Source organism: Nothobranchius furzeri, chromosome 19 (genome assembly GCF_043380555.1).
Source record: "Nothobranchius furzeri strain GRZ-AD chromosome 19, NfurGRZ-RIMD1, whole genome shotgun sequence".
NCBI classification, from domain to species: Eukaryota; Metazoa; Chordata; class Actinopteri; order Cyprinodontiformes; family Nothobranchiidae; genus Nothobranchius; species Nothobranchius furzeri.
Genome location: NC_091759.1, coordinates 11008981 through 11036504, shown reverse-complemented (window position 1 = coordinate 11036504; position 27524 = coordinate 11008981). Strand labels below are relative to the sequence as shown.

The 27524-nt window shown below is 41.7% G+C and overlaps 1 protein-coding gene and 1 long non-coding RNA gene across 2 annotated transcripts in view; both read left to right on the top strand.

Moving 5' to 3' along the window:
- Nucleotides 1-8309: 8309 nt before the first annotated feature.
- On the top strand, nt 8310-10375 carry LOC139064205 (uncharacterized). The gene is made up of 2 exons (XR_011517298.1): nt 8310-8822; nt 10088-10375. It is a non-coding gene; the product is annotated as an uncharacterized lncRNA (long non-coding RNA).
- A 13062-nt stretch (nt 10376-23437) lies between these two features.
- LOC107394580 (glutamate receptor ionotropic, kainate 5) overlaps nt 23438-27524 on the top strand; it is a 323717-nt gene continuing 319630 nt past the window's right edge. The window contains exon 1 of the mRNA XM_070547633.1: nt 23438-24085. The gene's annotated coding sequence lies outside the window, so the exon portion shown is untranslated. The remainder of the gene's footprint in view (nt 24086-27524) is intronic.

The following is a 27524-nucleotide window of genomic DNA, read 5'->3' as shown; positions in this document are numbered from 1 at the left end:
ACACAAAACGGGAGTTAAAGCATTCCACACAGCTGATCCCATGAGGTCACAAAATCACAGGAGAATTGTAACACCACACATGATTTCAGAAGTCCATACAGTAACAGGCTGGAGCTCAGCACTGGTTTTTAGATGCAGTACCTTGGACAGCTCCTACTCTGGTAGCTACAGCTCTTTTCAGCTAAAGAACCATGGACAGAGGCATACCAGAGAGCAGCTCAACCCATCTTTCCTTCCCATGGCGGGTGATACAGCTAATGGGGGTGCCACACTAACAGCAGGGGTGTGGCAGCCTTTACAACCCTGCTGACACTGATGAGCTTGTTTGTTTTGGAAACATAGTGTGTAAAAAATCCTCGAAGCGCAATGATAGCGTCCCTTTGTTTCTGGCACACATCCAAAACGTTTCACTTTGCTGCCGGCAGAAAGGAACCTGTTCACTACGATGATGGCTTATTGCCATAAATAAACATTTTGGGGCCATTTCACTGCAGTTTTGCAACATTTTCACTTAGTCCTAAGTCCTTCTCTAAGGGGAAAAAAAAGCTCCGGTGCACCTGTTTGAGGATGTAGAAGTCAGCTGGAGGAGAAAGTAGAGTCAGATGACAGGATCTGGTCTCTAATTTTCCTGATATTTTGACATCTCATTTATGACTGGCTGATAGTAACACAACTCCATCACTGACTCGGTTTGCTTTGCAACGTTGATGTTATATCTCCACAAATAACACAAGACCGAAGGAGTTCTGCTGTGTAGTGGAATTGCTAATGCTAATGGTTAGCTTCTGCTAGTCTAGGAGTGTTTCTTAGAGCAAGTCACCCCCAAATCAACTTTTTTTTTTGCTGATAAACTATATAAACGAGTGTCTAATTGTGCTGCAGACACGTGTAGTCAATAATTTGGTACTTCAGTGCATCTTAGTTAAAATTTAAATATTCTGCCCAACGGTCAGTGTTGCGCCATCTTCAGGTAAAAACTCTGCACTGTTTTTTAATTTAAATCTGCCACCGCTATTGGCTAAGAGGTATGCTATGATGTAAACTGGTACATTATGATGTCTCAATGCCATTGTGAGCCTGTGTGTGTGTGTGTGTGTGTTTTAGAGGCTCCGCCCTCTTGGTCTAGGCAACAGCATTTGTTGCATTTTTCAAACATGAAGAGGGAGTGAAGTAAGTTTCTTTTAGGGGGTGACTTGCTCTTTAATGCCAAGGAATCTTGCCTTGATGTATTGGCCCCGCCCCGGTTGCCTAGGAGATACGTCATCGGGGGCCGCCAAGATGTGTTCCAATGTTCATGTTCTACCGAGGCGTGTGTTCTCCATTTTTTAGCCGTGTAGCTAGCTGAGCGAGGCTACATGGGAAGTGTCTTGTAGCCTAGCCTTGGTAAAAAATTTGCCAGAACACACCGCGGTATATACAAAAGGACGGCGGTTCAGAAGCCGGCACCTACTTCGGGGACAATTTTCAAGTTTGAAAGCAAGTCAACTAATTTAAAATGTTTTTTTTTTAGATCCAAAGAAGTTAGCTATTGTTGTATAGGGTGTGAATGGATGAATGATACACTGTAGAGTAAAACGCTTTGGAGTCCTTACTCTGAGAGGTGCTATACAAGTGCGGGTCATTCATCATTTAGTTGCTTAGTAGTTGCAGCTTCGGTGGATTGCGGGTAGTAACTCACTTATATTTTTTATTTAATAAACATATACACAATTTAAAAAGTGAAAGGTTTGTTATATATTTATATTGAAACTAGTACGTATAAAATATAACATTATCTCCAGTGTCACATGACCGTCGTGGAAGCCGCAGTCATAAGCAAGGAGCCTGGCCTCGGAAGACATCGCCTCGCAAGGCCAGGCGCCTTGACACTGAGAAACACCCAAGATGTTCTCTGCCGTTTCCCGGACACTAAACCAAAAACAGCCATTCCTGTCGCGAGGCAAGATTGGTGAGTCCATGAATGTTAAGTGACAGCATGACATGGATCTGTCAGGCTTTTCTGAACAGAGAGAAACATTTTTGGTCTATTTTCTATCAGAAGCTAATGGAAGAAATAAAGAGAGAGGACAATTTTCACATTCAGCTTGCACGTTAAACTCAGAGTGATCGATCGTTTTCAAAAACACGTAAAAAGTGGTTTTCCTGCAAATCTTCTCCACAATATAATATCACAGATAGGCCATCATAGGCATATCATTCATTTTATTTGCTATTGTAAACATAATAATCATGAATAATCTAAACTACTAAATAATTATATTTTCATTACTATTCTCAAAACATTTGGTTTCTGCATAAACTTGTAACAAAAAGCGTGACTTCATAATCTATTTCACACGGAAGCTCTCCATTTTTTAACAGATCAAAGAAAATTCAGCTGACAATAAGAAGAGTGCCATTCTCCTGTTTCTAGTCTTTGATATTTAGTTCCCTTCATACCAAACGCCAAAGGGGAAATGTAGTTCAATCAGTCAATGATGATTTCACAGAGTTGAGCTGAAGTTGAAAGCTTTGGTATTTTTAACATTCTGATTTGATCTTTGCCAAAACCAGAGACAGAAAAAGGGATGTAATTATACCCTGAATGTTTAGTAAATGTTCCGTTAACACCCACATCCACTTGTATTTTTTAAATAACGCCTTCTATCATTGGCTATTTCACCATCAGGATATCTTTTAATGTCTTCATTGTTTGGGTGTGGCATTTTGGTGGAGCTTTCTCTCTTGTTTCATCTGTTTCTTCTCTCATTCACTCTTCCTCTGCAGGAGGTTCAGAGTTGCTGTTTCACACTTGCCATCAATCATCTCATCAACACGTGTAGTTTATCTGTCTGTTTGTTTTCACCCCTCGACACCAGACTGTGGAATTGCCGTGGTGATGGTCTCGACCAGCCTCCTAGTGAAAGTTATTCTCTTTGTGAGAAGTTTTGTGAAAAGTAATTACCTCTTAGGTTCCTTTGTGTGGCCTGCTGACTAATCCCCTGAGAAATCCTACTGTCAATGATCAGAGAAGCAATCCACTTCCTCCTGGTAATACCAACTGTCTATGAAGCTTCTCTTTGAAAAGTGTTGCCTTCCCTGTTCCTGTGACAAAGTCAAGTTAATACAATGGTCAAGATACCCACCGTACAAATTCTCCAAAGGCCAATGCCCGGCTCAACCTATCTATATCACAATTTTTTCTATTAGTCTGCTGTGGTCTGTAGTATGAATGAATACCTTGAAAGTCATTTTCTGTGGGGGTAGAAAGAAGGCTCTCACACTCCTGTCTCAGGAAGTAGATGTAAGAGCAGGAACAGGGAGCCGACGTCTCCTCGTCTTCTGGTTGGCTCATGGGTCCCCGGAAGAACGAAAAAATAAATGCAAGTCAGTGAGGCTACAAATGCTATTTTCTGAAGCTTGGTTTGTGCTTGACGCATTCACTTTCCGCGCGGTGATGCGGCTCGCGGATGGAACGCGCTTCACAACTCGCAGCGTTTATGGTTCATGCGACTCGTCTCTGCGGTGAGCCAATATTCTCCCAAACTGAACGGGGCAGCATGGAGCTCTATGGCATGCATCCAACACTACACCATAGTAGAAATTACTGTTTACAACATGGCATTTCAGCATTTTTTAACAGCGTCCTCGTCTTTTCCGACAGTGCGAGCTATTCCTCTCCAAGAATTATTTACAACATGTTGATCACGGTGATCTCTGAGATCTACACACATCCTTGCCTTAAGCCCACATGGGCTTAAGACAAGGATGTGTGGAATCAACCGGGCCAGGCTGGGGCCGACTGGGGCTACCCGGCCCAGGCCGACCCGGTACAGATGGGAATGGCCCTATAGTCCCTCCAATGTGTCCTGGGTCTCCCTTTAGGTCTCCTCCCGGTTGGACGTGCCCTGAAAACCTCACCAGGGAGGCATCAAGGAGGCATCCTAATGAGCTGCCTGAGCCACCTCAACTGGCTCCTCTCGATGACGGCATGATGCGTCCCCTTTAAACCAGCAGAACAAATGACTTGAATGTGTTTTAAAATGAATGAAATCACACTGAAATAAACCAGACTAATGATTCCAAAGGGCAGTTTGGTTAAATCCTCACTGCTCTTACCTAAAGGCTGAAAACATGTTTGCTGCACGATTTAATTTGTTTCATATTTGTCTTCAGAAAATCACCAACCAATTATGTCACTTCAATACTGAACTAGTTATCATTTATACTGCAAATTAGTTTAATTTAAATGTAATTTCAGATAAAAATCGGATTACTTCTGAGCTTTTTAAAGCATATTGACTCATTTAGAACTACTTAAACTAAAACAACATTAGATCATTAATTCTCCCAAATGGAAAGTTGTTGTGTGTTAATATTTTGACCTTGAATGGTGTTGAAGTACAGATTAACATCTACTGAATGGAGGCTGAAGCCAAACATCTGTTGCCACTTTTATGATTCCATAACAGAAATTTTAGAGTCCCCAACACATGGAAGCAGACTGCTTTGCAGCAAACAAGCCTGCTAATTTGCAGCTAAAGTGTAGCATCACAGGGATAATAAACCATTAATGTTGGCCCAGGGAAAGCAAGCCACACAGCTCGTTCTGTATTCTCAACCAGCTTGTGGGGAAGTTCATGTACAGAGACGTGATGGCTAAATGAAAACAAGTGCAGGGGGAGAACCATGGATGTAATTTGGGGGGGGGCATCAACTTTTGACCCCTGCACTTTTTACCATCCAAAAACAATATTACGCTATATTAAATTGACACTGGTTGAGCTCTAGGACCAAGCGGAAAACAACTGTTTGTGCTGAAGCCTGTTTCCTATTAGAACATACTGTAAAGGTATTCCTGAATGTTTAGACCTCATGAACATTGGAATTTGACGATCCTGGCTGATCAGTCGTCATAAAATCAGGTCCCCAAGGGCCACTGTCCTGCATGTTTTTGTTATTTGTCTGATCCAAAATACCTCAATCAATGAATTATCTCTTCAGATGTCCACGGGTTCTGTAGAAGTCTGCTAGGTACCATATTATAAATATATTTTACAAATATTGAGCCTTAAGCCTGGAACATACTGCACATTTTTCAGCTGTTCTAGATGATTCCCTTGTTGTGAACAAAATCATGACAAAACCAATGAATATGGCCGTCTCACTTTTATGTTGAATTTATTTCACAGTTTTCATTGGTTCACTCAATCCATCCACTCAGTCCAAATGTGTTTCACACATTTGTCCTGTACCAGAATGTTTCATCTATCTTGTAATTTGTATTTTGTAATTTGTATTTTGTAATTTGTCTTTTGTAATTTGTATTTTGTAATTTGAATTGCTTTTATTGTTGATTTATTCAATATATTTACCTACAACTGTACCATGTTCAGCGCTTTGGGCTTCCTGACAGGGTTGCGGAAGGCGCTTTATGAATAAAGCTTTGATTGATTGATTGATTGATTGATTGATTGAATATTGAGGGGATTTGCACGACAGCTCTTTGAACACTCTCATGACCAAGTTTAGCCTCAAACAGTTTTCAAGCAATGCTTGAAAACCTATGAAAAGTCTTTCCTACCCATCTTCAAACATTTTCCTCGTATTGCTCCATCAGACACACACACACACACACACACACACACACACACACACACACACACACACACACACACACACACACACACACACACACACACACACACACACACACAACACACACACACACACACACACACACAAACACACACACACACACACACACTCAATGGTACCTGCAGTGGGGAATCGGTTCACCTAGTCTTGCCTCTGGTGCCAGAGCCCACTTCAAATTTGAACTTCATCTAGACCCTGAAGGTTCTGTGCTGACACCAGCTGGTGAAGGCCAGAGGTTGTCTACCTTTCTACTCGTTTTAAATGCACTCTAACAACACATATCAATGCCACATTTGAGCAAGCAGAAGGAGACTACGGGTCTTCTCACACCTCGCTTCTGATTTTGCTGCCCTGGGCTGGAGGCTAGTAATGGGAGCTGGCCGTCTCACTAGTAAGAACCTATGACTCACGTCTGCAATCAACCAATGAAAATACACCCAGGGAGTGCTGCGAACAACAAGAGTAGAACTAGTAAGATCAGCAACAGTGGCAGCTACACACAAGAACATGTGGACCACTCCTTTTTTGAGTTGGAATCTAATAATATAAGTCGCAAGGGTGGGGCTTTTTCTTTTTCTTTTCTTTGTTGTTTTGGTTAGCTGTCGGCTTTTACTGATGCCTTTTGGCGAGTACACTGGTAGCATTTCGTGTCTTTCCCAGAGCAAGACCTCATGCCATTTGGCTCACTTGGACCATACAGCCTCTCTAGAGTCCTCACAGAGTGGCATGGAGCAATGTGACATTTACAGCTCAAATAATGCAGTGTGGTTCAGGCTTTATACCCTCTGTTATTCACCCTCAAAGCCAGTTATGTAAGAGTGGAGAAATGGCTAAAACCTAGGACCATGGCCATAAAATACTCATTTTAAGATGCCTAATTTAAAACAATCAACACAAATGTAGCACAAGCAGGGTGGACATAATCCAAACCACCCAATAGCCCACCATATTTTTTAGGGTAGAATAAAAAATTTTCTCCGGATAACAAACAAGGACTCACTGACATTCAAGTATACTTCTGCACTGATTAAGTTCCTAATCCATATGTGTGATTCACCTGCTGTGACAGGACAGAATGTTTCCTGTGCAAAATATTAATTATCCACATTAACAGTTAATGAGTTGGTGTCCAGCATAATGAGCTCACACCACTCTTTGCTGTTATTTAGTTTATAATACATGCATCCCTATAATATGTAGTGTGTGCATTAGTTTCAACAAGCACAATGGTTATCTATTGTACTTACGAGTCAAAACAACGTGTCGTGCTTGTGAATAAAATACCTTAAAACTATGCCTGGCTGGACTACTGCCAGCCACATATCTCCTATGCTGGTCTGGCCCAGTGCACGGTTGCACGGCTCCAGTTTGTGCAGAACTCTGTGGCTAGGTTCCTGACAGGCACTAGATGTCGACAGCACATTACCCCAGTGCTGTCTGCTCTGCACTGGCTCCCGGTGAAATATCGACCTCAGTTTAAAATCTTAACTCTCGTTTATAAGGCCCTCCAGGGCAGTGCCCCCTCGTACATTACTGCGCTTTTGAACAGGTATGCTCCATCTCGGTCTGTTCGCTCAGCCGAGCAGGAACTTCTGGTGGTCCCCCGGTCGAAATTTCGATCGAGGGGTTATCGTGCTTTTTCTATTTTGGCTCCAACTCTGTGGAACGAATTGCCACTGAGCATTAGGCAGGCACCATCCCTTCAAGTCTTTAAGTCTCGTTTAAAGACTCATTTTTATCTGATTGCGTTTTAGCGCTAGGGTCATTTGAATTACCCTGACATTATGGTTTTAACTATTCTTCTTTTTAACCCAGATGCTTGATTTTATTTTGTCCGACATTTGTTTTTTATCAATTAGTCTTATTCCGATATCTCTTATCTGTAATAGTGTTTGCTTGATATTTTATGATTTTATGTTTTTATCCTGCTTTTATGCCCATGTACTGGGAATGTTTTTCTTTTAATGATGTTGTTCAGCACCTTGGGCTTCGGATAATGTTGTAGAAGGTGCTATACAAATAAAATTTGATTTGTTTTGATTTGATGTTGTAATGTGCCCCCCTTTTTAAATACTACCTAATTAAATGGCAAAGCATCTAAAAGCTGTCAAATGACAGTTGTTTGGCTATTTGAGGAACATACGTATCACGAATGCTTAATTCTTTAACCACTGATGAGCTGAAAGGGAAAACTTCCCTTTTCCTAAAAGTCAAGCTTCCCACCTGTGTAAGTTTTCTGTTATGTACTTTTTTATTTTTTATAGTCTCACACATATTGTGTGCCAAATAAGGTCTTCATAACTATGTATTTTAGCATCAAGTGTTGTGCAGGTACCACGTTTCATGTATTTTGGGCGTAGGGAAAATAATGATAAAACAAAAAAAGATATGTGTATTTTTACATTGCAGCCTGCTTGTTTTTTTGTTGTATTTACTGTAAATAAGCGTATTTGGAATCTCATTAATCTCCATTCCTCACTGCCCTTCATCTCCTTTCTCATTCCATCTTTCCCATATTCTTCCTCCTCTTTTGCCACCTCCCATTCATTTTCTACTCCTCTCTCATCTCCTTCTTCATCCTCTTTCCATTATTCACCTTGTTGCTTCTTTCCTCTTCACGCCCTCTGTTTCTCTCACTCATCTTTCATCCTTCATTTATTCCCTTCCTCTTACCCTCCTTTCCTCACCCACTACACCTCTCTCCCTTTCCCTCCTTCCTCACCATTATTCACCTTGTTGCATCTCTCCGTCCCTCTTTTCTGTCACTCGCCTGCTCTCTCGCTTGCTGGTTGGCACACTCACTCATTGATAGTGTAGGCGATGTGACCAGCATGCCGAGCGGCTGATCATTATTCTGCCAGCGAGCAGCTGGAGTCAGGGTGGAGTGTCAATTCACCTCCATCTCTCTCTCCAGCTCTCTCCAGTGTGAAGAGTGTGGCAGCAGGACGACGGCAATGGATGATGAAAACTACTCTAGAGCGCCACTGAGATAGCAAAAAGGCGCCGATAATGCACCGTCAGTGTGTGACATTTGATGGTTTGAAGTCGACTTTACTCATCTTTGAAGGGTTCTTTTGGTTTAAGGGAAGTTCCTGAGTTGGACTGAGTTGTACTCACACTCAGCTTGTCATGTTCTGGGGAAGCTGTTTGACCCAAGACATGAAGAATCACACACTGAGAATAAGGTGAGTAAAAATAATGTTAATTTTTATTTAAGAAGGATGAAGGGGGGAACTAAGGACGCTGCTCCAAACGGGAACAGGAAGGAACCGGAATCTAAAAATGAGAAGTAAACACACGTGAGCACAAACCCGGAACCAGAGAACCAAGAATAATCTGTTGTTTTAAAATAGTTCTTACGTTCAGAGACCAGGGGCTGGTGAGGGTGGAACAGGTCAGGTCTGGAAGCGAGGACGTAGCTGGGTCTATGGAATGAGGTGGAGATGGGCAGGAGATGGTTGTAGAAGTCCAGGAGGAAGGCTGGGAGGCAGGTGGACGGTGGAGAGCGGAGGCCAGGGGGGTTTGAACGACGTGTCATGAGGGAATAACTCCAGGCGAAGGTAGGTGATCCAACGGTGAGATCAATAGGATCTTTAGGGATCAATCACAGGCAGACGCGTCTCTAAGACAAGGCTGGAAGCTACCCCAGGTGAGAGTATCAACCGACGCCGGAGTTGTGTCACACCGCTCCTTAAATCCCGCTGGCCCTCTGATTAGGGAGATCAGGATCAGCTGTGGCTCTCCGACACGCCCGCCTGTAACACAAGCCTGGAACAAACAGTAGCATGCATGATTTCTTAGGGGTGATCAGGGCAGACCGTGACACAGATGGGATTTTGCGGGTGTGTAACTGAACTTTTTATGCAATCCCTAAATGTATCTGCGTGAGCCTGTGTATAATAAAAGTATTCTAATTCCCGTTGCATTGCATTTGCTGTTAATGTTATTAGTACCATCCCAACAGTTTCTGAAAGTTAATTAAATAGCTCTTGGTTGTGTTTTTTAATATTCTCAAATTTGTTGCCTGATTTCTTTCTACTGAATATTAATGAGATTTTAGATGTTGTAGTTTTAACAACACTGTTCAATGAAGGGGGGAAAAAGTCCGACTCATCTCAGTTAGAAGCTTATGTTTTGGTATCTGCTTTAATGAGCAAAGCCTTCTTTTAAAATAAAATAAAAAAACTTTTTCAATCAGTTGAAAGTCGACTCGGACATCTTCAAGCATAAATGATAGATTCTTAAACCAGGCTATCTTCTACATATTTTAATAATAGGCCATGTCATCTACATTTTGTTGGAAAAGTAGCATTTTCACAATTTTGTATAATTCATGTAATTAATTAATTGGATGTTTACCAGTTTTGAATAATTTATCTAATTACGCAGTTTCTTTATGATTTCCAATATGTTTGTCCATCCATCGATCCATTTTATTCCACTTATCCAGTCGTGTCGCGGGGGTAACAGCCCAAGTCAAGAGTCCAAGACTTCCCTCTCACCTGCCACTTGGGCCAGCTCTTCTGGGGGATACCAAGGCGTTCCCTGGCCAGCCAAGAGACATAGTCCCCCCAGCGTGTCCTGGATCTTCCTTTAGGTCTTCTCCCCACTGGACGTGCCCGTAAAACCTAACCATGGAGGCATCCACGAGGCATCCTCATCAGATGACTGAGCCACCTCAACTGGCTCCTCTCAATGTATGATTGTCCTGACTGTTAAATAAAATTATTCCCTGTTGGTTTTGTCTTGTCGGTTCTGGTCGAGCTTCCCAACGTCTGTTTTCACTAATCGTAACCCCTTCTATAAATACTCCTCAGGCATTTTTCAATGTCAAGGCACCTGGCCTCGCAAGGTGCCTTGCTCATGAGGACACTGTCCTTCCTTGGTCAAAGAAAATTGTTAAATGGAACAGACTTGCATTACATGACTGCGGCTTCCGCTAAATGGCTAATGAACAGAGGACAGACACCTAGGTGGAAAATGAAAATGGGAACACGCCTTGGCGGTTCCTGATGACGTATCTCCTAGGCAACCAGGGCGTGGCAAAAACATCAAGGCAAGGTTCCTTGGCATTGAGACCCCACCCCCCCCCCCCACCCCCCAGCTTCTCAACTTCATTGTCAAGCTCAGCTTTCTTGTTCCTGCTTCTTTGTGATTTTTCTTTGTCTTTTCACCTTGTCTAAATTTTTTTGGTTCAACAACCACCCTCCTATTTTCATGGTTATTATTCATTTTCCAATTCCATTTTTTAATACTCAAGACTCAAAGTATACTTCATTCAGGTTTAGTTTTAATGATAATGATAAATGACCTGCACTTGTATAGTGCCTCTCACCCCAACTTTCCACGGGAGCCGTCAGCAGCACGTTACTGCAGCAGCACGTCTTGCTCGCGTAAACTGCTGCTTGTCCCTTTCCACGAGACGCGAAGCAGCAGGGGAGCAGCTGTCACCGACCGAACATGAAGTCACACGAGTGACTTCGTCAGTAAACACAACAACAAGCAGGAGAAAACTACAACATTGTTTGTGTTTTATGTTCTGTCCGTTTTATAATCGCCAATACGGACCTGAAAAACAAAGGAGACCGCTAGCTAGGTGATAACTTCTCACGGGGCCACACATTTAGTAACTTTTTTTAAAGTAAAGCAACCGAAGGCAGTACGTTTCTTTATTCTGAAAATCTCAGGAGCTTCTCTCCGTTTCCGCGTCCGATTTCCTGTCTTTCCTTCCCCAAAAATGTCGAACTTGACCCGTTTCAGAGGCGTCGCGCGTAGAAAATAGAACCGGCGCGTAAAGGCCGCGACATGCTGCTCCTGAGACGCGGCCGACTCGCGCTGCTGACGGCTCCGGTGGAAAAGGTTCTGTTGACCACAGCGGTTCCTATCAGCAGCTATGACGTGCTGCTGCAGTAACGTGCTGCTGACGGCTCCTGTGGAAAGCCGGGGTCAGAGTAAGGACTCCAAAGCGCTTTACACTACAGTGTATCATTCATCCATTCACACACACATTCACACACTGGTGGTGATGAGCTACGATGTAGCCACAGCTGCCCTGGGACGCACTGACAGAGGCGAGGCTGCCGAGCACAGGCGCCACCGGTCCCTCCGACCAGTTGATCAGTTAAACACACCTAATTTAACCCTAACCCACTGCACATCTTTTTATAGTTCACAATTTGTTTAAACACTTTTGTGTGCATTCAGTTATGTTTTGTATAACAACGCTTCAAGGCCTTATCTTCTGCTTAATCTAAAACAAGGAGCATATTTTCCTTCTATAGTGTTTGGAGGAAATTAATCTGTTGTGCAGCCTACACAAGCAGTGCATATGTTGTTGTTGCAACCTCGGCGTTGCACACCCGTATTAAAGAATCCTGATTAAAGCCTCGAGGTGTGTCTCCGTTAATGAAGAACCATTCATCAGAAATGATCGTTTTAACCTACAGCCTTAATTCGATGTTCTGTTGGACAAGGATTACAAAGTACATGCAGCCCACTCACAGCAAAGTAGACTTGCTGTCATAGTTGTAGCTGTTTGATTTGAAAACACTAAGTGTTGAAGTTTGATGATTGAAATTATTCGTTGTGGATCTATTCATTCATTCATTCATTCGTCATCTTTTGCTGGTGGTCATTTAGAGCAGTCATTTAGCTTGTAAAACCAAGTAGGCAAGTACAGGTCACACATGTGATGTCAGAGCACTTTTGTCAAGGGCAGTGATGTTATGAAGCCTAAATCCCCAGTTATTTATGCCCACAAGCAAATGCTAACTGAAAATGTGCAAATCTCCACTTTGGTTGGAGAATTTGAAATAATGGTTTTTGAGGCGGTTTAACTTCAGTACCATGTGGATGGCAGGCCAAACCACAAACGATATATATACATCTTCAACATTTCTGGGTGACTGAGGGCAAGTGCACACAGAGCCAGGTAGTAGGACTGAAAATGTATCAGCCCAGTGCTCCTTGTCAGTTTGCAGCCTGTGTGCCAGCAGTTGGATTACTTTGGGAAGGTCTTACGCATCGGGCACTTGATATGAATGTCAGGGTCAGAAGGAAGAAGAGGGAGTTCTGTTTTATTTTAAATCAGTTTTTTGAGTGTCGTCTGTGTTTCACCTTGTTCTAGTCCACATTATAGGGCTGCAAACATTGGGCGGTGAGTGTGCAAATGACTGCAAACAATGGCAGATGGATACAAGGACAGCAAAAGAGTCCTTCTCTCTGCCAATAAGAAAGAGCTGCACAGATTAGAGCTGCTGATTCTGTCAGAAAAACAGCTAAACATTGACGTTAGATTTGTAAATGCTTATTAGTTAAATCACCAAAACATAGTGCCTGCGTAGCTGCTAGAGGTACATAGCAATGTTCAGTTTTTGGGTTTTATCTTGGTTTGTAGTAGACTACTGATTGTTCCAGAGTTAATTTCCATTATGATTAGTCTTACATTGGTTAAAGAGGGTGACTGTTGATTAAATGGATTAGATAATTAGCATTTTTAGATGAAAAACCCTGTGAAAGCCAACATTTAAAACTTCAAAAGCGACTGGCAGGAAATGACCTCATATGTCCTTTGAATTTGGTCAATTTAACACAAGATGCCGATTGTATAAAGCACCTCAAACAGCACATCTATGAAGAGGCTACTTATTTTTTTAGCTTTAAAAGTGAAGGTCTACAGTATATCTGATGGATAAAGCCAGGAAATAAAGATCTAATCCACTGCTTCTGATCATGCTAATATTTTAGTATAACTGCAGTGGTCCAAATATGAAGGTTGGAACAATCTTGTCAAATTTTGTTTTCAAAATTCTGGAGAAAATCACAAGGGATGTGTCGCAAACCTGTTTTGGAAACTCATTCGGAGTCTGAATCAGTCGTGAAACACCAGTGGAGTTGGAAAAATCGTCGATTTGTACCAACTTCTTTGTTCCCTCATCATCCTTCTGAACTGAAGACTATTGATAACAGCCCTCATGGTTTATTCTTCATTTATTGGCAGCCAAAGGATTTTTTTTTCTTTTGGACACGTGGATGACATTTCCTGTCAAACTCACAACCTGTTTTCTCTTCTCCTCTTTGCCATCATCTGTCACCTCTCGTTTCCTTCTCTTCTTTACAAATCTTGTTTGTACATTGCTGTAAAAACAACCGGGACACAAATGAAATGTTTTTGGCGGCTCTGACTGCGCTCCTCTCTAAAGTGCCTAAGGCTTAAGGTATTTTATTTTTTCTCAGGCAGTTTTTTTCCCTAAGAAATAAGTTAATTTATTCTCATTTACTATAGCTGAGCTTTAGTCGGGATGAGGTAATAAATTCCAATTTCACAAAGAGACACTTTGAATGCGAAGTTCTCTGATAGTAATAAATGAAGGCATGCCCATAACTGATCAGTGTTCTACCCCGATTACCTGCATTAGCTTCTGATAGAAAATAAACAAAAGCCTGACCGTCCTACATCGCTCTGTCAGCATTTAACAATTATGGACTCACCCATCTTGGCTCCTGATGGGGAAGGCTGCTGTTGGTTTAGCACCCAGGAAACAGCATAGAACATGTTGACTCATGAAAGCTAACCATTAGCATTAGCAGCTCCACAACGTGGGAGAACTCCTTCAGACTAGTTATTTGTGGAGATAAAACATCAATGATGCAAAGCAAATAGTCAGTGGTAGAGTCACATTGTGATTAGCCAATCAGAGGAGAGCTGTCCAAATAACCATCCATCATTTATTTATGAAGCACGTTTAAAAACAGTGTTTCAGCTGTCCAAAGTGCTGTGCAGGAAGGTCAAGGGTTAACAAAACAGTGGTGGGCCACTCTACTAAATCGATGAGAGAGGTGGAAAAGTATAAAAAGTTAGGAATAAAAAGGGCCCAATTTGTACAAATCGTAGAAAAAGAAAACAAGAAGCTAGCAATACATTTCAAATGAAATCAGCGGACATTTTAACAAAACAATATAAAACTTTATTTCAAGATAAAAAGAAGATAAAAACAAGTAAGTAAGTCGTCGGCTGAGGTGACGGCAGTTAGAAATTAGTGAGTGATGCGGAGAGTTTGTTTCAGGCTCATGCAAAGAAGGTTTTGTAAAACGTTTCTAAGTGGGATTTGAAGTCGACCAGTGAGTCGGCAGTCCGAACGTGAGGTGGTAGGGCGTTCCAAAGTTTTGGTGCAACATGGGAAAAGGCCTGTTCACCACGTGCTGCCACTTTCTCCTCCAGCTGACTTCTACGCCCATCCCCCCCCCCCCCCCCCCCCCATAGCGATCTACCAACTACTGCAAATGTAATAAAATATGAGTACGCCGTATCTCCATCGAGCTGCTTTATGCTATGAAGCTCTGATGTCCAGGAGGGTCTTGCAGAAGTTCTCTCTTGCATTTGAGGGGTGGTTCTATGATCATTTCCCCGTTTTTGACATCACAAACAGGAATAGCTTTCTTTAGGCACTTAATTCCCAAAACCAAACACTGACACACATGGCAGCACAAAGTGATGCAAAAGGTGAGTCACAAGTTCCCTTTAACACAAATATAGATCCGAGCCATTTCACAAGATGTTGAGGTTTGTTGTTTTAATTCTTGATTTCAAACAGAAAAAAAAAGAGACCGGCAATGTGCATTTCCCTGTGAAATGCTAAGACTTTAGTTGTATTTAAATCATTAGTATTTTTACATTTGGACAAAAAGAGCTTCCATGATCTGAAGGCAAAACATTTGCCATTCATCTTTATATAAAATAATGCATCAATGAATGGTTAAATTTTAAGCCTCTAAGTATTTTTTTAACTCCTAATTGTTTTAAAGCTGCTTAAAATCGCATACCCCTGTTGACTGGTCTAATGACTTGTGCTTTTAGTTTACAAGCAAAAGAAGAGCAAGGAAATCAGAAAGAGGTTTTTTTTTTCCAAATGTAAAACACTGTGTAGCGTTGTGCTGTTGGGAGATGGGCTTTACAGTACACTGTGTTGACCCAGGGGAGCCTTTGGTTTGAAAAAAAAAAGAAGTGCAGGACACAGCAGTGATAGATGAGGACAGGGCGAGATAATGCAGCGAGACAGATGCAGTGTAAGCACAGGAGGAGGGGTAAGGAAAGAGGAAAACAACGAGAGTCGGTTCGGCATTTGAAGCTAACAAATGCTAAAAAGGATTTATTTTTAGTCAAACTCACACCAGTAGAATCACCAGTTTATTTCACGTTGGCATTTTTGCCATTACCTTTTCTACGACGTCTCCAGGGAGTCGGCCCGACTTTTCTTTTTCCAGCTCTGAAGAGGCTTTGCAGCAAAAGGTTACCCCATCCTACCAAATAACTGCATTCTGAATGAATCATTTTAATTCATTTATTTGTGAATATTCTTAAGTTCAGATGGAAATTTACAAAGATTTCATGACCAACAGAATGTCATCGTGACTTTTCATGCTACTTTAGGTGAGTCCTGCAAGCAGTCTGTAGGATTATTTTTAAAGTCAGACTAAGCATTTACTGTTTAAGTATCATATGAACGTATTCACTCTACAACACTGTGTCTCGTCCCAGTCCAACCAGTAAACCATTCTGTCCTCCATTCAGCCTCGCAAGTGAGTCAAAGTGACACCCAGAGTATCCCACCTTGACAGTTAGGGTAGATTTTTGGGAGTTTAAAAATCCCCTAAAAGAGCTCAATAAATTATTATTGATTTATTCAAAAACCCTTTTTAGAGATGACTTAAATGAAGCCTGCAGGATATCACTGAGCAAAATAAGAAAATCTGCATCCGCACAATAAGAATTTATATAAGTTGGTATTAATTTTACAGTAATGTGTAACACGTCTTTGGTATGTTCTTACTGTGTCTAGTTTCTAATTCCCTTTTTGTTTCTTTTTAAAACACAGGAATGGTTTCTCTTTAGATTGCTGACAGTTTCGTTTGCCGACTGCAAAACATCATCAGAGCTGACGCTGATGGTGGCGTCACTTCCCACTCCGTTTATCCGCGGGCAGCAGAGGGCGACAGTGTCCTCTGCTGCCCGCGGAGGGCGACGACTGTCAGCAAGGTAAAGAGAAACCTTTCTTGTGTTTTTAAAAGAACCAAAAATGGAATTACATACAGAATGTACATTAAAAGTGGCTTTGTACTTGGAAAAAAACAAAAGACTTATTTTATGTTGGGTTCAAATTTAACATAATCTGCTGACAAATTTCTCCAAATCACTCACATCTTTGAATGCAGTTCACACAGAAGGAAAATCCTGCATATTCCTGACCTGGTCCTCCCATCTCAATGATCCTAAAGACCAAGTTCACTAGTTTTTCCAATGCATTTGTAGTAGCCTCTAGTATAAATGAATGCCTTGTGAGTTGATCTCTGTGGGGATAAAAGCTCTGGCGCTCCTTGTTCAGGAACTAGAAGTGAGCCAGAGGAGATGTGAACAGAAGACAGGATGATTTGGAGTCTTACTTCCTAAAATTTGGACATCTTGCCACTTAATCTGTTTGCTCTACAACGTTGATCTCCACATCTCCATCTCCACAAATGGCACAAGCAAAAAAGGAGTCCCATCATGCTGTGGAGCTGCTAATGCTAATAATTAGCTTCTTCTAGTCGAGGCATGCTCTGCTCTCTCCTGGAAGGTAAATCGACACAGTCTTCCTCGTCCTGAGGCAGGATGGGTGCGCTGAACAATTAATCCTTTTTTCATATTTTCAATTGGCAGCTAATTCAGGAAATAGGGGTAGAAGACTATTTTCATGTTTAGGCTGCATGTGTACCTAACACAACATGCCACCCAGCTCCTGGTGCAATCTACTGTCATCTCCCACCTCGATTACTGCAATGCCTTCTTACTGGTCTTCCAGGCTGTACTGTGAGACCTATTCAAATGGTCCAGAACGCAGCAGCGCGTCTGGTCTTCAATCAGCCTAAAAGAGCACACGTCACCCCTCTGTTCATTGAGCTCCACTGGCTACCGCTAGCAGCACGCATCAAATTCAAATTGCTAACACTAGCATACAAAGTCCGAGATGGTATGGCTCCCATCTACCTGAATCCTCTTACAAAGGCTTACGTCTCGGCCCGGCCGCTCCGGTCATCACAGGATGGTCGGCTAGCAGTGCCTACACCACGCTCAGGACAATCCAGGCTCTTCTCATGCATCGTTCCACAAATGTGGAATGACCTTCCAAGCACTACCAGAACTGAAGACCCTGCTCTTCAGAGAGCATCTTCTTAACTAGCACCCTCCCTGCACCCGTCCCCCCTCTCTACTGTCCACTCCTTTGTTCCCTCCTCTCCATGATTGATGTCAAGTTGTTGTTGTTATTGTTGTTGTTAGCCTCAAGGGCAACATGCCGATTATCACTTGTCCGTCGCTTTGGACAAAAGCGTCTGCTAAATACATAAACATGAACATAAACATGTGAAACACAGACTGACCGAACATGTTTTGAAAACAACAAATAATCTTTGGTTTGACTGTGAATTTGGTCTAAGTTGCGTATACATCAGATAAAGCTCATCATCTTTTCAGATAATACCTTGTGACAAGGTAGGAGGTCCTTGTTCATGTGTTAGGAGCACTCTAGTCCGTTCGTCAGGACTGCTCTGATCATACATCCAGGCTTTTCAATGTTCGACTGTCTTGGTCTGAGTTTTAGGGACAAATGTATACGCTGCCTGTTGAATGTTCTCTCTTGCCAACATGAAAGCTGGGTGACATAAGTGCACAGCATGCTCCTCTTCCATGATGTTTGTTAACTCCAAAAGTTGCATTTTATCTCTCAAGATTTCTTGTGTGAGCATGGAATATTTGTGTGAAACAGTTTGTGTGTATTTACAGGGTTGCTACACACTACACATATCATGCCCAAAATTGGTACATCCGTGATGCTTATCACCAATCGTAGGGTCTCTCATGCTTTGTAAATTGGCCAACAATTTAAAATTCCTCCATCATCTCAGTAGACTTTTAATGGTCTATCATGGGAGAAAAAATCACACTGGATTCACGGAATTGCTTCTTTTGAATTAGTACTGTAAAACTGGAGCTAAGACAAAGTTTGCCGCCCAACATTTCTTTGTGAGGATAGTTTTGGACACGTTTGGCAACTACAACATAACTAAAAAAAAAACTGGATAAATATATATATTTTTATTAATTTAAGTCTTGTTCGAAAAAATGAGGCGTTTGTAAGAGTTCTGTTGCATACTGTGGTTTTCCTGCCTGTGTGTAGCAACTGAATGTCCCTGGCTATCTACCTGGTGATTCCAGCTTCCGTACTCATCATCTCAACTAGCTGTAGTATCGATATGTTCCTCGTTACTTAGATTGTCACCAGCTGGTCATTAGACAACTTTTCCAGGATCTCTCTCTCTCTCTGTTTTCTTTTTTAATTTCCTGAACCGTCAGTCTCTGTCCACCATTCTGGTACAACCAATCAGCCTTTTTATCTACTCTTATTCCTCTCCCAGAAAGCAATCTCTTTACTTGAGTCTTTCTCCATTATCTTTCAAAGCATCAAGCATCATTTGAAAATAACATTTTATTTTTCCTTGACTAGACTGCTGATAAATTAGTGCAACAGTATCAATATAAGTGATCTAAGCTGCCTGGAAACAGGGTTGATCTAAAAGTAGCTGACAAAAGAGACGAAATTAATCAATAATTGATACAAAACTATTCTAAATTTTGTTCAATGACATCAACAAGATACGGCAAAGATTTGTTATAAAGGGCTCATTCATTGAGGATTGTATATTACTTGTTCTTTTTCAAATTTAATTAGTCACTCTGACTCCTTCTTTACACTGGACAGGAAAACAGCACATAATGTAACAGTGGCGTTTTACCCGCCAGCTCATTCCCAAATGGGAGGGTTTTAGATGGGAAACGGGAACGTAAAGGCTTCAGATCGCTGGTCCCCAAACTCATGGGAGAATTGTAACACCATAAGTAATTTCAGAAGTCCAGTCCACACATTCTAAAGCAAGGAGAAACTCTGGGGCTTATTTTCATTTCTGTTCACATTGACAAGAGGGGTTTTAGCAGGAAATGATGTACGTTTACCTGCAAGGGTGACCAGATGTCCCTCTTTGTGCGGGACAGTCCCACATTTTCATTACTTTTCATGTGTCCCGCAAATTAAGGCTCATGTCCCGCATTATTGACAGTTTCCCGTTTCAAGTTTCAATCTTATAGAAGAAACTGTGGAGAAATCTGCCTGTTGCTGTCAGTCAAACGGAAGTGGGACTTTAACGCAGATCCGGAGCGCCCGAACCACCAAAGCAAGCGTGAGTGAGCCTCCATCATCAAACCCAATGGAGGCTCTAACACAGACAAGGTTTGAGATACCTACTTACATGCTGAGCCCCCTAAAGCACAGTGAAGAAATAATGAGAGAATAAATGGAAGCTTTGATCACTTATTCTCAGAAATTTGAGGCAAACAGTAACTCGAAGAAACTATTATTAGATTGGATCAGAATTTTTTAGAGATTACAATCTGATGTTTATTCAGGAAATTAAAATTAGATGATGTTTGTTGTCTTGTTTAAAAAATAGTTTTGTTTTTGAGTTAAGAAAAAATAGCAAAAAATATGGATTTTTTCTATGAGATGCTGATTTTAGTGGAAAATTAATTAAAAACAAACATAAATTGATCTAAAAATATTACTGGTACTTTTACTGTCATTCTATTGTGGAAAACATTCAATGAAAACTCTGAAAAGCTGCTTAAACCTGCATTTTTTAAATTACGGTGAGCCTATCTATAATATTAAAATGATCAGCGCCACTACAGAAGGCTTAAAGAGTCTGAGTTAATATGTTGTCGTAACTTCAGAGGAACTGTGGAATAGTAAAGCTTTTGCTGTATGCTTGCTCAGATTGAATTCAAATAAAATATATACAAGAAATATATGATGATAATAAGAATAATAATTTTATGTAAAAGGCAGAATATACGTTTTGTTTGTTTGTTTATTTCTCATTTCATTGGAACTTCACGTTGTCCGACTTTTGGCAAGTTGGAATCTGGTCACCCTATTACCTGCATGTGACTTTTATTTTGAAAGTTTCCGAATTCTTTACACTACTTTCATAACTGTCTGGCCTGATCAAAACAGCAAAGTTTGACGTGTTTTGGAAGCGTAGAATGTACAAAATAGACTCAGAACGTAATGATAGTGTCCGTTCACTTTTGGGACGCATCCAAAACTTTACATTTTGCTGCCAGAGGAATAGAAGTCGACCACTATAAGGGCGGCTAATTGCCTCGTATCACATTCCGTGGCTGTTTCGTGCCACGCCTAGTGGAAAGAAGGTGTGAGATTCAAATGCATGCTGAACTTGAAAGTCGTAATAAAGAAATTTAGTTTTCACGGCCTTGTCTACCTTGGCGTGTGACTGCCCTTGAGAAAGAGAGAGACGGGTGCATCTTGCCTAGTAGAAGCTAACCATTAGCATTAGAATATCTACAACATGGCGGAACACACTGGCTTGAATGTGCTTTACAGTATTCTGAGTTTCACCAGCCCCCCTTGACACTGCGTGGATAAGCGGGTACAGAAAATGGATGGATGTTCGTGCATTCCTAGTTCCATAAAACATCTACCTCCTGAAACAGGAGCGGGAAAAACCTTCTTCCCACCGAAAACAACTCACAATGCATTAATTAAGCATTACTAATTAAAGGGACAGATGTAGCTTAGGAGGTAGAGCAGGTTGTACAGTAATCGGAAGGTTGCAGGTTGGATCCCGGCTCTGACCAGAGAATTCTGCTGTTGTGTCCTTGGGCAAGACACTTAATCCACCTTGTCTGCTGGTGGTGGCCGGAGGGACCGGTGGCGCCAGTGCTCAGCAGCCTCACCTCTGTCCGTGCACCCCAGGGCAACTGTGGCTACATCGTAGCTCATCCCCACCAGGGTGTGAATATGTGTGTGTGAATGGGTGGATGACTGATTGTGTTGTGAAGCGCCTTGGGGGGTTGTAGAATACTAAGAAGGCACTATACAAATACAGGTCATTTACCATAATTCATAGTAGAGACCACAGCAAATGTATTCAAAAAGAAGTGAATTAAACATGTAACCTATGAAAACACTGTAGTGCAAAGGTCTGGTATAAGTACGGGGGGGGGGGAAGCTCCACTGAACCAACGCTTTGTGCTTGTTTGTGGATTCACATTCATCTCCATGTCCCTCATGCAGACAGCTGAGGTGTGAATGAAAGAAATCCTTTTCTGGAGCATTCAGTACAAACCTGTGCTGATAATGGCTGCCTCTTCATCCTTTATTCTGCTTGTCTGTATTTCTTCTTCTGCCCATTAGTGTTGCTATCAGTTATTAACACAGGGCTAGTAACATGCAACAAAGTGCAACACCTGCAACATATGGTAAGTTTGAATTGTTCAGATACTTCTGAATTGAAATTGAATAATTTCTTTGAAGTGCAAAATATTTAGTGATTCATGGAATATTTTTTCATTTATTTATTTTTCATTAAAGTAAAGTTTGTTCTTCTGTGGTCCAGCACAAGTAACTGATCGTCAACTCATTCAATAGTTAACTATGTCCGACTTGATGTCGACTCGTCTGAGTCATCCAGGTCATGGGATTCTTATCGGATGACTTTAGGGATGGGTACCAAATTCGGTACTTTTTAAGGCACCAGCCGAATTCCATAGTACCGACCGAGCACCGATTGACGTCATTTCAAACGGTGCCTCGTTTCTGTACCTGTCCTTCATATTGAGAACTTGCCAAGACAGCTGCGCATGCACAAGAGCGTTATGTCGTCGCTCGCTGTGAGCCAGTTGTAAACAGAGCAGCATGGTAGAAAGAACACAGGCTAAAGCTTGGGTCCACTTCACTAAATGTGATGGGTAACTGGGTGATGATGAAACCAGCGACAACGATCTAAGTGAGACATCCTCATCTTAATCTGCTCCGGTAGGTAAATAAAACGCTTAAGATAACGTTAGCTTGATATAATAGCTTCCGTTTCACCAATGGTGCGTTCGCTTTCTCCTCGGAACTCCGAATTTCCGACTAGAAGAACACGAACACGCTCTAAAGTTTGGCTTCACTTTACTAAATGTGACGGTTGATTGGGTGAAGATGAAACCAGTGACAACGATTTAAGTGTGAGGCATCATCGTTTTAATCTGCTCCAGCAGCTAAATGAACTGTTTAAGATAACGTTAGCTTGATATGTTAGCTTCCATTGCCACCGTTATCAGCTAATGGTGCGTTCGCTTTCTCCTTGGAAATTCTAACTTCCCAGTAGGAAAAATCAAATGAAAAAGGACGGCAAAAGGAATGAAGATACACAGTAAATTTAGTTCACAGTAAAGATGTTTGCTTCAGTTTAATTATCAGCTTATAAAACTACAAGGACGATGTTAAAATACAAACAGTTGAATGTTGTTTATCGTGATATTTATCAAATATTGTTATATATTGAGAAAAACATATATTTAATTATAAAAGAGAATTAAAATAATAAACACTCAAAAGTATCGAAAATTGGTACCGTTAAGTACCGGTATCGATTCCTAGGTACCGGGAATTAGTACCGAATCGATTCAAATGTCAAAGGTACCCATCCCTAGACATGATAAATATTTGCCATTGCAAACAATATTACAGAAAATGAGGTTAAACCCTAATTCTATTGATCATAAATCCTGTAGTGACTGTGAAATGAGAAACCGGGAGACATGTGTTCCTGGACCAAAATGGGGAGGGAAGTGACTGGAGTGGGTGAGGTGAGGAAGTATGGAGACACGTTCAGCAGCAGAGAGAGGAAAGGGAGAGCAGTAGGAGTGGAGGGGGGAGACAGGGGGAGGGAGCTAAACGCAGTCCAGCTCCTCTGCGCTGTGGAGCAGTAGTCAGTCTGATACTGAAGGACACAGAAAGAGGAGAGACTTTGCAGCAAAGCAGAGCATGACTGATAAACTCAGAAAAAAGACGTCAAACAGGAAGAAAAGCATCTTCCTCTCATCAGTTTGAGTGAGTAGTTGGAATAAGCTGCCAAGGAGGCACAACAAGAATAACAAGGAGGAGGGGGGAGGAGGTGCTGGAGGTCCGCGCGTGTTCATTTCTCCTCTTGCACCGTCCGCTTGAGGAGCCTTGCAGCTGATGGTGTCATTGCGACAGTGCTCCGCAAGGGAGCTGTGGGTAAAAATCAACAGCTGAGGCATCATCTCTCAGGTGGATTTGGAGTAACCCTGGGATCTGGGATCTGGAAGAGTTTCTTTTAGGGTGTCTGTGGTTTCTACCTTATTTCACTTCCTCCCCGTTCTTCTGGTGCATACGTCTGCACAAGAGGCTTTGCTTCAGGGACTGCTGCTCTGCTCCTTCTTTTCCTACCTCGCATCTCTCCTGCGTTCAGCCGGCTTCCCCGTAACTGTTCTGGGACTCGGATTGGCGGTTTGCTTGCTGGCTACCCCACAGAGAGGGGGAGCAGATGGGTGAGTGTCTACAGGGGCTGCAGATAGGTTGTGGGGGGTTCTCTTTTACTGCTCTCCGACTCCTGACGACTCACATTTCTCCTCCATTTAACTTATTTTTCACCCCTTCATTGACTGGTGTCATCATTTGCTCATTTTCATTCACCAGTGTACACCCCCCCCCCCCCCAAAAAAAAGCATCTCATACCATCTTTTTGTGACAAATGTCTTTTAGACACTTCATTCCTCTCATTTCCAGTCACTTACCTGTGGATTTTTATGTCTTCACTCACATTTCCCATCTTCGTTCTTCCCCTTTCCTGCATCCGCTTCTCATTTGCATCCTCGCATACACTAGGATACTTGTTTTGTACACTGTAACCTGGAAGTCCTCTGTACTTTAATGCCTGAAGCTAATAGGTACCGGGCTTGACATAAAATCGACAGTCAGAGGTTGATCCCTGATAATCCCTGCATCCATCTCTTCATCCATCACTCCCCTGCCTCCTCACCCTCTCCAACTCACACAAACACCTTAAATGGTGCCTTCTTGCCAATCATTGTCCCCTTCAGCTCAAAGCCTCACAAAAACAGACATTACTGTCAAAAATGTGCTTGGGTACTCTCTCTCTTTTATACACACAAAATACTATGTATTTGTACAGCAACTAGCCATGACTTAGAAAGCACTAATGGATCTTATTTAGTAACAGTGCAACGTCTTGGTCGGAGATCCTGGCACTCTGGTATCATTCTGGCACATTCCAAACAACTAAAACAATGTAACTAACTAAAAGAAAAGCCTCTCCTGGCTGCAAGTCAAAGTGTCCATCTGCAGCAATGCAGAAGGAATAGGGGAAGAATTATAATCAATCTGACTTCCTAAGTCTCCACAGCTCAGCCTGATTCAGTATTTGTTAGATTTGCCCAAACATGCCTAATCCACAGAGGCCCCGCTTCATAACACATACGATCTGTTGTCCGTGTGCCAGACCACAGAAACCCCCGTCAATGCTCTAACACGACAGAAAAGTTGTTTTATTATATGAAAGAGGTAAATGAATGATAAATGACCCGCACTTGTATAGCGCCTCGCAGAGTAAGGACTCCAAAGCGCTTTACACTACAGTGTATCATCCATCCATTCACATACACATTCACACACTGATGGTGATGAGCTACGATGTAGCCACAGCTGCCCTGGGGCGCACTGACAGAGGCGAGGCTGCCGAGCACAGGCGCCACCGGTCCCTCCGACCACCACCAGCAGGGAAGGTGGGTTAAGTGTCTTGCCCAAGGACACAACAGCAGAATTCTCTGTCCAAAGCCAGGATCGAACCTGCAACCCTCCGATGACTGGACAACCCGCTCAACCTGTTGAGCTACTGCTGCCCCAGAAGGTAGTTTTGATGTTCTGAGCAACTGAGCAGAGGTGCTCCCAGATAAACTTCATAGAGGTGGCCAGATGGGGCCAGAGAAAACTTTGGGGGTGGCACACCAGATGTGTCTGTGTGGTAACCTAAGAAGACCTGACTTCAAATCAGAAGAACACTTTTTTTTCTTCAGAAATTCATTTTAAACAGTTGTTTGGAATTTCATTAAAAATGTATTGTAGAATGTCACAACAGTTTATTTAATCCACCTGATGATGTCTTTACAAAAACATCCACAAAACGAAAAATACTTGCTTTTTTATTCAGATTATTCATTTACTCATTAATTGTACATTTTTATTGGGTTTTACATGTATGTATGATTAAATATTATGAATTTATAGTTTATGTGAACAATAATAGGATTCACCAGATTACAATGGTCTTCTCTGGTGTGACCACCAACTTTCTAGGGGTGCCCCCAGCCACCCCTAGCCACCCCTTGGGGGCACCACAGCAAAGGAGGTATAATTAATGCTAAACCAGTAATCTGTTCGCCCTGCAACAAATGAGGTTTGTCTTAACAGCTAAAACCTAACTGTTCATAGGCAGAAACTGGGGTGATCGTTTACTCCTTCTCATAATAAAGTATTCATTGAATGGATAGAGCCTACTTCCTTACATATCCCATGTGGTCTCATTTATAGACAAACAGTTTATGGTTGGGTTCAGTAGGAAACAGGAAATTCACTGGTAATGATACAGTCATTAGCCCCAAATAGCTTTTATCCTCTCTGATTGGTCACCTGTTGAGTCTAGGTGTATCATCTGTGTGCTGGAGCGTTATTAGTTGAGTCAGACATATGACGTTCTCAAACACGTGTCCGCTCAGAGATCAGCGGTCTGTGCAAATGTGGTCTACACTTTTAGAATTATTGGATACTAATGCAGAACAGTTTTGTGTGGTTGGGTTGGAATTAGTAAATGGTAAAAATGGCAATTTGCTTGTATTTATATAGAGGCTGGCGAGCGTTGCAACAGACCGAGTGGGGCTCGAACCTGCAATTCTTTGGCCAAAGGGTGGGCATTTACCTTGTCTGCCACTGTTAGAAATATAACAGAATCTGCAAAAAGAGGCTAAAAACTCAAAAAATAAAACAACAAATTGATGTTTTCTGATTTTCTAAGTAAATGGTTCCTAACTTTAGTATTGAGAATCCCTGTGGGTCATTAAACATTAAGCGGGGTGTTTTGAGAAAAACTTAAAGGAAATAAATTAATATTAGAAACACTTACTTGTGACATATTTAGCCAAATATATAAAAACAAAAAAAATACAAACAGTAGCAGAAAATTTATGCATTTTGACCAGTTCTATACTCTAACTCATAAATGCTGGGGTCACAAGCTGCAGTTTTAATTTGGGGGTCCACAGCTGAAAATGGATACAACAGACCCAGGGCAAAGGCTTGAAAGGCTGATTGGATGCTGTATCCAGCCTGATTCTGACTGCAGCTATACATGTAATGTCTATTATACAATACAAGCAGATGCAAAGTGACTTTAAAGTTTTATTTTATTATATTTTCAATTTCCAGCAACAAACACCATTTGGCTATTTAAAGCACTGTGTGGGATGTTGTTCTTTAAAAATGTCTTCTCTTAAACAGTGTTTTTCTGGATAGTCACCTGCAGGCTGACCAGCCATCTTAAATATGTAAATATGTATTCTGGCCACCCATTGAAACAACCAAGTAGTGGGGAAGAATCTATGTTTGTCTTTCAAACTCTCCACATGCGATCAAACAGCGCTTGGACCAATCACAGCAAAGAGCATTATACATTCATCGCTATGTTAACAGGGCAGTCCACCATACACCATCAAAGAAGAAGAAGCAAAGACGTCCTTTTTTTAAATAAATTACTTAAGTACCTCTTTATACTCATGTCTCAAAGAAATGCCTAACCCTAAATCATTCCATGTTGATCCCAAAGCACTTTCAAATGAGAGCCGTTCCATCTTTGTAGTTTTTCTCTGTCACCTAACAAACAGAGAGCACTGTGATTGGTAAGGCACTAAACCGTTG